The sequence below is a fragment of the Pistacia vera genome, unplaced genomic scaffold (assembly GCF_008641045.1).
Source record: "Pistacia vera cultivar Batoury unplaced genomic scaffold, PisVer_v2 Contig820, whole genome shotgun sequence".
In the NCBI taxonomy this organism is placed as follows: Eukaryota; Viridiplantae; Streptophyta; class Magnoliopsida; order Sapindales; family Anacardiaceae; genus Pistacia; species Pistacia vera.
Window position 1 is genome coordinate 1,221,507 of NW_022196691.1, and position 6,781 is coordinate 1,228,287.

At 36.0% G+C, this 6,781-nt stretch overlaps 1 non-coding gene across 1 annotated transcript; it reads left to right on the forward strand.

Annotated features, from left to right (window-relative positions):
* Positions 1-4,172: 4,172 nt before the first annotated feature.
* Positions 4,173-4,279, forward strand: LOC116117779. Its single transcript, XR_004126034.1, has one exon. It is a non-coding gene; the product is annotated as a small nucleolar RNA R71 (small nucleolar RNA).
* Positions 4,280-6,781: the final 2,502 nt, after the last annotated feature.

Sequence of the window (6,781 nt, forward strand, 5' to 3'; positions counted from 1 at the left end):
ACAATCAAAGAACTTAAAACAAAAAGAAACACAATTTCGAGCTAAAACACACAAACAAACTAAACACGAAAATTTTGAACATTTTCCTAACAAAAACTTAAAATGACATTGTCCCCAATGTCGTATCATGCACATCCAAGGAATAGAAAAACAAAAGTAAAGGTTACAAGATACTCCCCTGATTAATCCATAAAGGTCGATTTTTGTGCAAAATCTTGGCATCCATTCCTTGGCTTCCTCATCATCATCATCTGTCAGACAAATGAAAGTCTATGGTGCCAAATGTGTTAGATACCCTCACCGATTAATATGAAAGAATTACATCATGATCTCAACCTTATTGAACTAAACCTAAAATCTAAACAAAAACAAATAAAGAGCTAAAAACCAGGAAATCAACATCAATTCTTACTTACAAAACATAAAGAAATAAAAACTAAAACTAAAAAGAAAAGTGCTTTAGGAAAATTTTTGTAAAAGTGAAAGGTCATGCGACTATTAAAAGAAAACAGACTTCACCGCGGCAAAGTTTCCTTAGCAAAATTCACCCAACTTTCTTCGCCTCGGCGAAAAAATACAGAAGCTGCATCATAAAAAGAGGCTAATTCGCCTCAGCAAAGAACAATCTTTGTCACGGCGAAGTCTAGGACTTTCGACTTCTGTTCTGTGCAAAATGTGCTTCGCGGCGGCGAAGGTAACTTCTTCGCCCCGGTGAAGTCTGTAACATTTTCCCTTTTTTGCCTTAGTTCGAAACTTCACCTGAAACACCCAAGAACACACAAAATCAAAATCATTCTAAATCATAAGAAAACTAAACAAATTCAAATGACAATTAAATGAAAAATAATTGAAAACACTTGGGTTGCCTCCCAAGAAGCACTTGTTTATAGTCGAGAGCTTGACTTTCTCATTCTTTCATCAATGTGGATCCTTGTGGGGTGCTTCACTTCCCTTTTGCCACCTCTTGGTCTTTCCTTTAGAATTTTGGGCATTCTCATAAGCATCTTTATGGAACTTCAAATTTGTATATGCGTACTTGAGATGAGATGGTGATTGGTTGAATCCAATGTTTGGAGTCTCTTCCAACACCAATTTTGACTTGTGAACATTTACACCAAATTCCTCAAATTGTTCCTTGTGAGGTGAGTTGCTTGGTTGAAATTGCCTTAAGTATTTGGCACACCATTTTTCTTTGAGATTTTCCTCTTCATTAGTCTTGTCTTCATTTTCTTCCAACTTTCCTTCATCGTGAGGTTGCTCCAACACTATACCTTTCCTCAATGTTATGACATTTAATTGTTCTTCAGGATTTGTGACTGTTGTGCTTAGCAAAGAACCTTGATGTAATGCTCCACTTGAGTTACGTAGTTAAATTTGATGAATGGCTTGAATGTTTGTTGATTTATCCTCATTTGAGTCTGTATGTTGTTAATATTGCTTGGTTTATCCTTAGTTGAAAGGTTGTATTGGTTTGGTTGAGTGAATGCCTTGAAAATTTGTAAGACTTGGCAAAATCTGGATGTTACAGTCTTCGCCGGGGCGAAGAAGAAAGCTTCGCCGCGGCAATGGAGTGCTACATCCCATGTAGCTGCTATGAGTTTTCACCGGGGCGAAGAAATATCTTCGCCGCGGCGAAGACTCGGTTGAATTTTTTTTCCTTGAGTTTTAGGGAATTCTTCCTTTTGGGACTCAATGACCATTCTACCCCTAATTAGTAGGAAAAGTGGGGAGTGAAATGCAAGGAAATTGCATGGAGAATAGGTTGAAAGGGGTTGTTTTTGCAAAGAATGAAAGGTCATAGGTGGAATTTCAAAGAAGGAGCAAGGGTATATTGGGAAAGAGTGGAGAAAATATGAGATATTAAGGGTTTAGCTTTAGAAACCCTTTCATTTGCTTCTTCACCACCGCCTCTTTCATCCTTCATTTCTCTCAAATTTTCATTCAAGTTTCCAAGGATCTTTGAAGAGCTTTTGACTAGAAATTGTTACAAGTTGATCCTAAGCACTAAAAGGTGAGAATCCTTACTCTAGATGTAAGTTTTATTGTTGAAAGAGTAGGATCCTTATTGAGTTTGTATTGAAGGTTTAAGAGGAAGTATCAAGCCTTCAAGAGTAGAGAGCTTAAGTGGGTTCTCCTTGAGCTTAAGGTAAGTAAATTCACCTAAGTTGTGATTTACTTGATTGAATGATGTGTAGAGATTTTATATATGTGCTTAATGCTTGAATTTCTATGTTTGAAATGAGTTGATGAATTCATGAATGAGTTCAATGTTGTTATATGAAAGAATTTCCACCATGAGAAGGGTGGATTGTGTTGTTAAAGTTTGGTAGAAGTGTGGATAGAATTAGAAGAATTTGAGAGGAATATTTGAAGTGTGTTTTCCTTGCAGGATGTATGATGTTTTAAAGGAGTTGAACTCCTATTTTGGATGATTAAGAAAGAAATATCATTAACAATTAGAATAGAGTTTATGTATGCACACATATTGTTTGATGAAATGTCTAAAAGAAGCATGAGTAGAAGTAGAGAACCTTACTTTATGCAACATAGCATATTTGCATGTCATGAATGCATATAAGAAAGATTTTAGGCATGAGCCATCCATATGCATATGTTTAATTGAGCAATCACGTGAGAAAGAAATATGAGAAATGAGAAAGAAATACTCTAGAGATAAAGAAAAGAACTAATTCTCTTAGAATAAAGAGAAAGAAAGAAACTAGCACTAGAGAATAAAATGATTATTAAGTGCTACAGAAAAGAAAAGAAAATAGGTCGTGCGATGGGCAACCCGTGAGTGTACAGTTACCCGCATGTAAACCGCCATGAGAGAGAGCGGTCTCTGCCATGAGAGAGCGGAATGAGAATGAGAAACAGAATTTGTATAGCCATGAGAATACATGCGGATGAGGGCTATACATGAGAGAGAGTAAACTCACATGACCAAGGGTTCCAAATCCATGCATCGACCAAGACCGGCAAAGAATAAGAATAAGAAAAGAATAGAAAGAAAATGCATTGTTATTCTTTAATATATCATCCATGCATGGTTATGATATTCTCCATGGGTGATGAGAATAGAAAGAAAGAAAAGAATGGTAAGAGTTAGAAGTAGAGAAAGAACAAGAGAGTTGGAACTAGAGAGAGTAACAAGAGTACGAACAGATTTGTACGAGGATTATAGAGTAGAAGATTTACTTACTGAGCATCTTTGTGCTCACCCCATTGTTTTCTCTATTTTTCAGGACATAGGTGAGAACGTGGTCGGATGGACGTCGGCAAGCGGGGAGACTTGACTGCACTGTCCACTGTCTTTTTGAGAGTCTTGTGTACAAATGATGTTGTACTATGTAAAGAATGTATTTATTAAGTGAAGAAAATTTTTGAACCTAACCTTTTTGATAAATATACTTGTCTTTTTATTGATATATTTTATGAATATGATAGTAGAAAGAAGTTGTTACACTTGAGATCTCTCTGTCAATTGTTCAACCAATTTCGCTACTTGAACCTCCAAATTTTGAATGGACACTCCTTGATTTCTGAAGTTTGAGCATGTCTCATTCATAAATCTTGTGGTTTCTTCTATGAATTTCCCAAACATATCCTCTAATTTCGACATTCTTTGCTCATATGGTTGATGATTCACCACTAGTTGATGGTTTGGCACTGTCCTTTGATTTGATTGACTGCTTTGATTACTCAAGGACAAATTTGGGTGACTCCTCTAACCAAGATTGTAAGCGTTGGAGAATGGGTCATTTTGCAGCCTTTGTGAACTAACCATGTAATTCATTTGCTTGGTTATTGAGAAGACTAACTGGTTTCCATCTTGGCATTCCACACTCCCATGGTTTCCTGCACAAAATTCACAAATTATAAAAGGTGAGTGAAAAGAATTTACATAATTCATACCTTCCAGTTGGCTTTGAAGTGATGTAATTTGTACAGATAATGTGGCGAACGCATCGACTTCATGTGGACCCATTGCTGTCTTCGACATTGCTCTCTCATTAGGTCTTTGGTAGTTATTGTTGGCCATCACCTCCAGCAATTCATAAGCATCTTCTGGGGTCTTGTTATTTAAGGTTCCGCCTGCTGCCACATCTACCATAGTTTGAATATTTGGTAACAACCCGTTGTAAAATGTTTGGACTTGTATCCAAAATGGTAGTCCATGATGTGAACATTTCCTTAACAACTCCGTGTACCTCTCCCAAGCTTCATATAGTGATTCATCATTGCCTTGCATGAAAGAGATAATGTTGTTTCTCATTTTTGCCATCTTCTCTGGTGGGAAATATTTTGCAAGAAACTTCTGAGCTAATCCGTCCCATGTGGTGATTGTCCCAGCTAGGTGTGACATGAGCCAACCTTTTGCCTTATCTCTCAGTGAAAATGAGAACAATCTCAGCCTAATTGCATCATCAGTCATTCCATTAACCTTTAATGTGTCACATATCTTTATAAAGCTATCTATATGCAAAATTGGATCCTCATATGAATTTCCACCAAATTGGACTGACTGTTGGATAATCTGAATTATTGTCGACTAAATCCCAAAGTTCACTGCAACAGGTGGCCTTGTAATACCATAATTGCATTCTTGCACCGTTGGTATGGCATAATCTATCAACCTTCTATGTACTTCTGCCATGATCTCCACATGCACTACAAGAAACAGTTAATTAACCTTAACTACAAAATAAAAATAAAAACTACAAACAAAAGAACTCAAGCTTAAGACTATACAATATTTGTGATTAACTACAAAAAAATGAAAAAAAAAAAAAAACTTCAATTTAGCACTACACTAGATACTATCAATATTAATAATCAACTATCCCCAGCAACGGCACCAAAAACTTGATGCATTGTAATTACAACATGCAATATGTAGCAAGTGTACTAGTCATAAAAAGTAATAAAGTGATGAGTGAGTATCGTTTCCATGAGGATAGTGTTACTAAGTACCGATTTTTCTAGTTTAAGTCCTAATTGAAGCAACAAAAAATTGGATTGATGGAAGATTAACAAATTAAATACAAATTAACAAAATAAAAATGAATGATAATGAAATTAAAGCAAAACCTAATAACTTAACTAATTAAACAATGCTAAAAAATGCTAGGGTGTTGAATTCACCTAGATACGCTAACCCAAATCATAGAATCTATTACCCAAGTTCTAATTCCTTGATTGAAAATCGAATTCCCTAAGTTGTAAAACATACTTTCTCAGGCTACATTTCCCTACTTATCCCTATCAAGCTTCCACACCCAACAAAATGAAGATTAATAGTTCAAAGTCTTTTAAGCTTTATGGAATTCTATCTAGATTTCATAGATCGCTAAACCTATCTCTAGCGTTTGCTAAATCTATGGTATTTATCCCAAGAGGCACAATCACAAATCACTTCTCAGTCTCATTGTGAACAACACACATTTGAATGGTGATCAAGCATCCAAGAGTCATTAAGCAAAGAGATAAACACTCAATCATGAAATTAAAACTCAAAGTAAATCAATTCATATAAATTTGAATCATTGTATCAAGGTTACATCAAACCCTAGCTAAACAACTCAGTTCATACTAAAAAACGAAATAAAATAACAAAAACAAATTGAATCAAGATTCATCATTGAAAAACAAGCAAAAGATGGAGAAATCTTCTCTAATTTGAAGCCCAAATCTTCAATCATCTTCTCCTTCCATGAGCTGCCTCCCAAATGACGAACCAAGACCCTTTTTCTTTCCTATTCGTCCTAATTTATACCTCTCTCACTTAAGGACCAAGCCCTAGCAAGCCAAAATGCGTCATTTTATTTTTCACATCTGTTGCAATTTTCGCTGCGGCGAAGCTTTTTCCTTGCTGCGGCGAAGCTTTTTCCGTGCTGCGGCGAGACTCTTTCGGGCCAAATTGGAGCATGATAGAGTCTGAATATGGAAAAGTGTTAAACGTATTAATTTTAGCCCTTTAAATTATCTTTCCACTTGTTCACTAATAAGTACAATCCGAGGTCTAAAGCTCAAGTTATGGCAACAATACTAAAGCACGTCCAAAGACGTTTTTCTTCAATTCCCAGCATATTCTTCATGACTTCAGGCCAAGTTTTCACCTTTGTCCACTCAGAATTAGGAAAAACCAAAAACATGAAAGTTGTAGCTCTTCTTCTTAGCTTTCCAAAGCTTTTAAATTCAGGTCATTCCGAGTTTCCAAGCTCATGTTACACAATTTATGTTCAAAACTGTCATTTATGCTCAAAATCATCATTTAGGCATGCAAAGACAAATTAAGAGAATTAGGTAGCAATTATGGCCCAAATTGCATGAGAAGTATCCAAAATCTGGCCAAAAAGTCTAAATAAAACAGTATAATCCTCGGATTATCATGTAGCGCCATTCTACAGAAAAAGCTGCCACCAAAACTCATGGATCCAGGGAGTTTTACTATCCCTTGTATTATAGGAAATATCACCTTTGATAGAGTTTTGTGTGATTTAGGTGCAAGTATAAATCTTATACCTTTTCCTATTTTCAGGAAACTAGGAATTGGTGAAGTAAAGCCGACAACCGTGTGCTTGCAACTTGCAGATAGATCCATCAAACATATGAGAGGCATTGTTGAAGATGTGTCGGTTGAGGTGGACAAGTTTATTTTTCTGGGAAAATTTCTTTATGTTGGATATAGAAGAAGACAAGGAGATCCCCCTTATCTTGGGACGACCATTTCTGGCTACTGAAAGAGCCTTAATTAACGTACAAGAAGGGAAGTTGATCA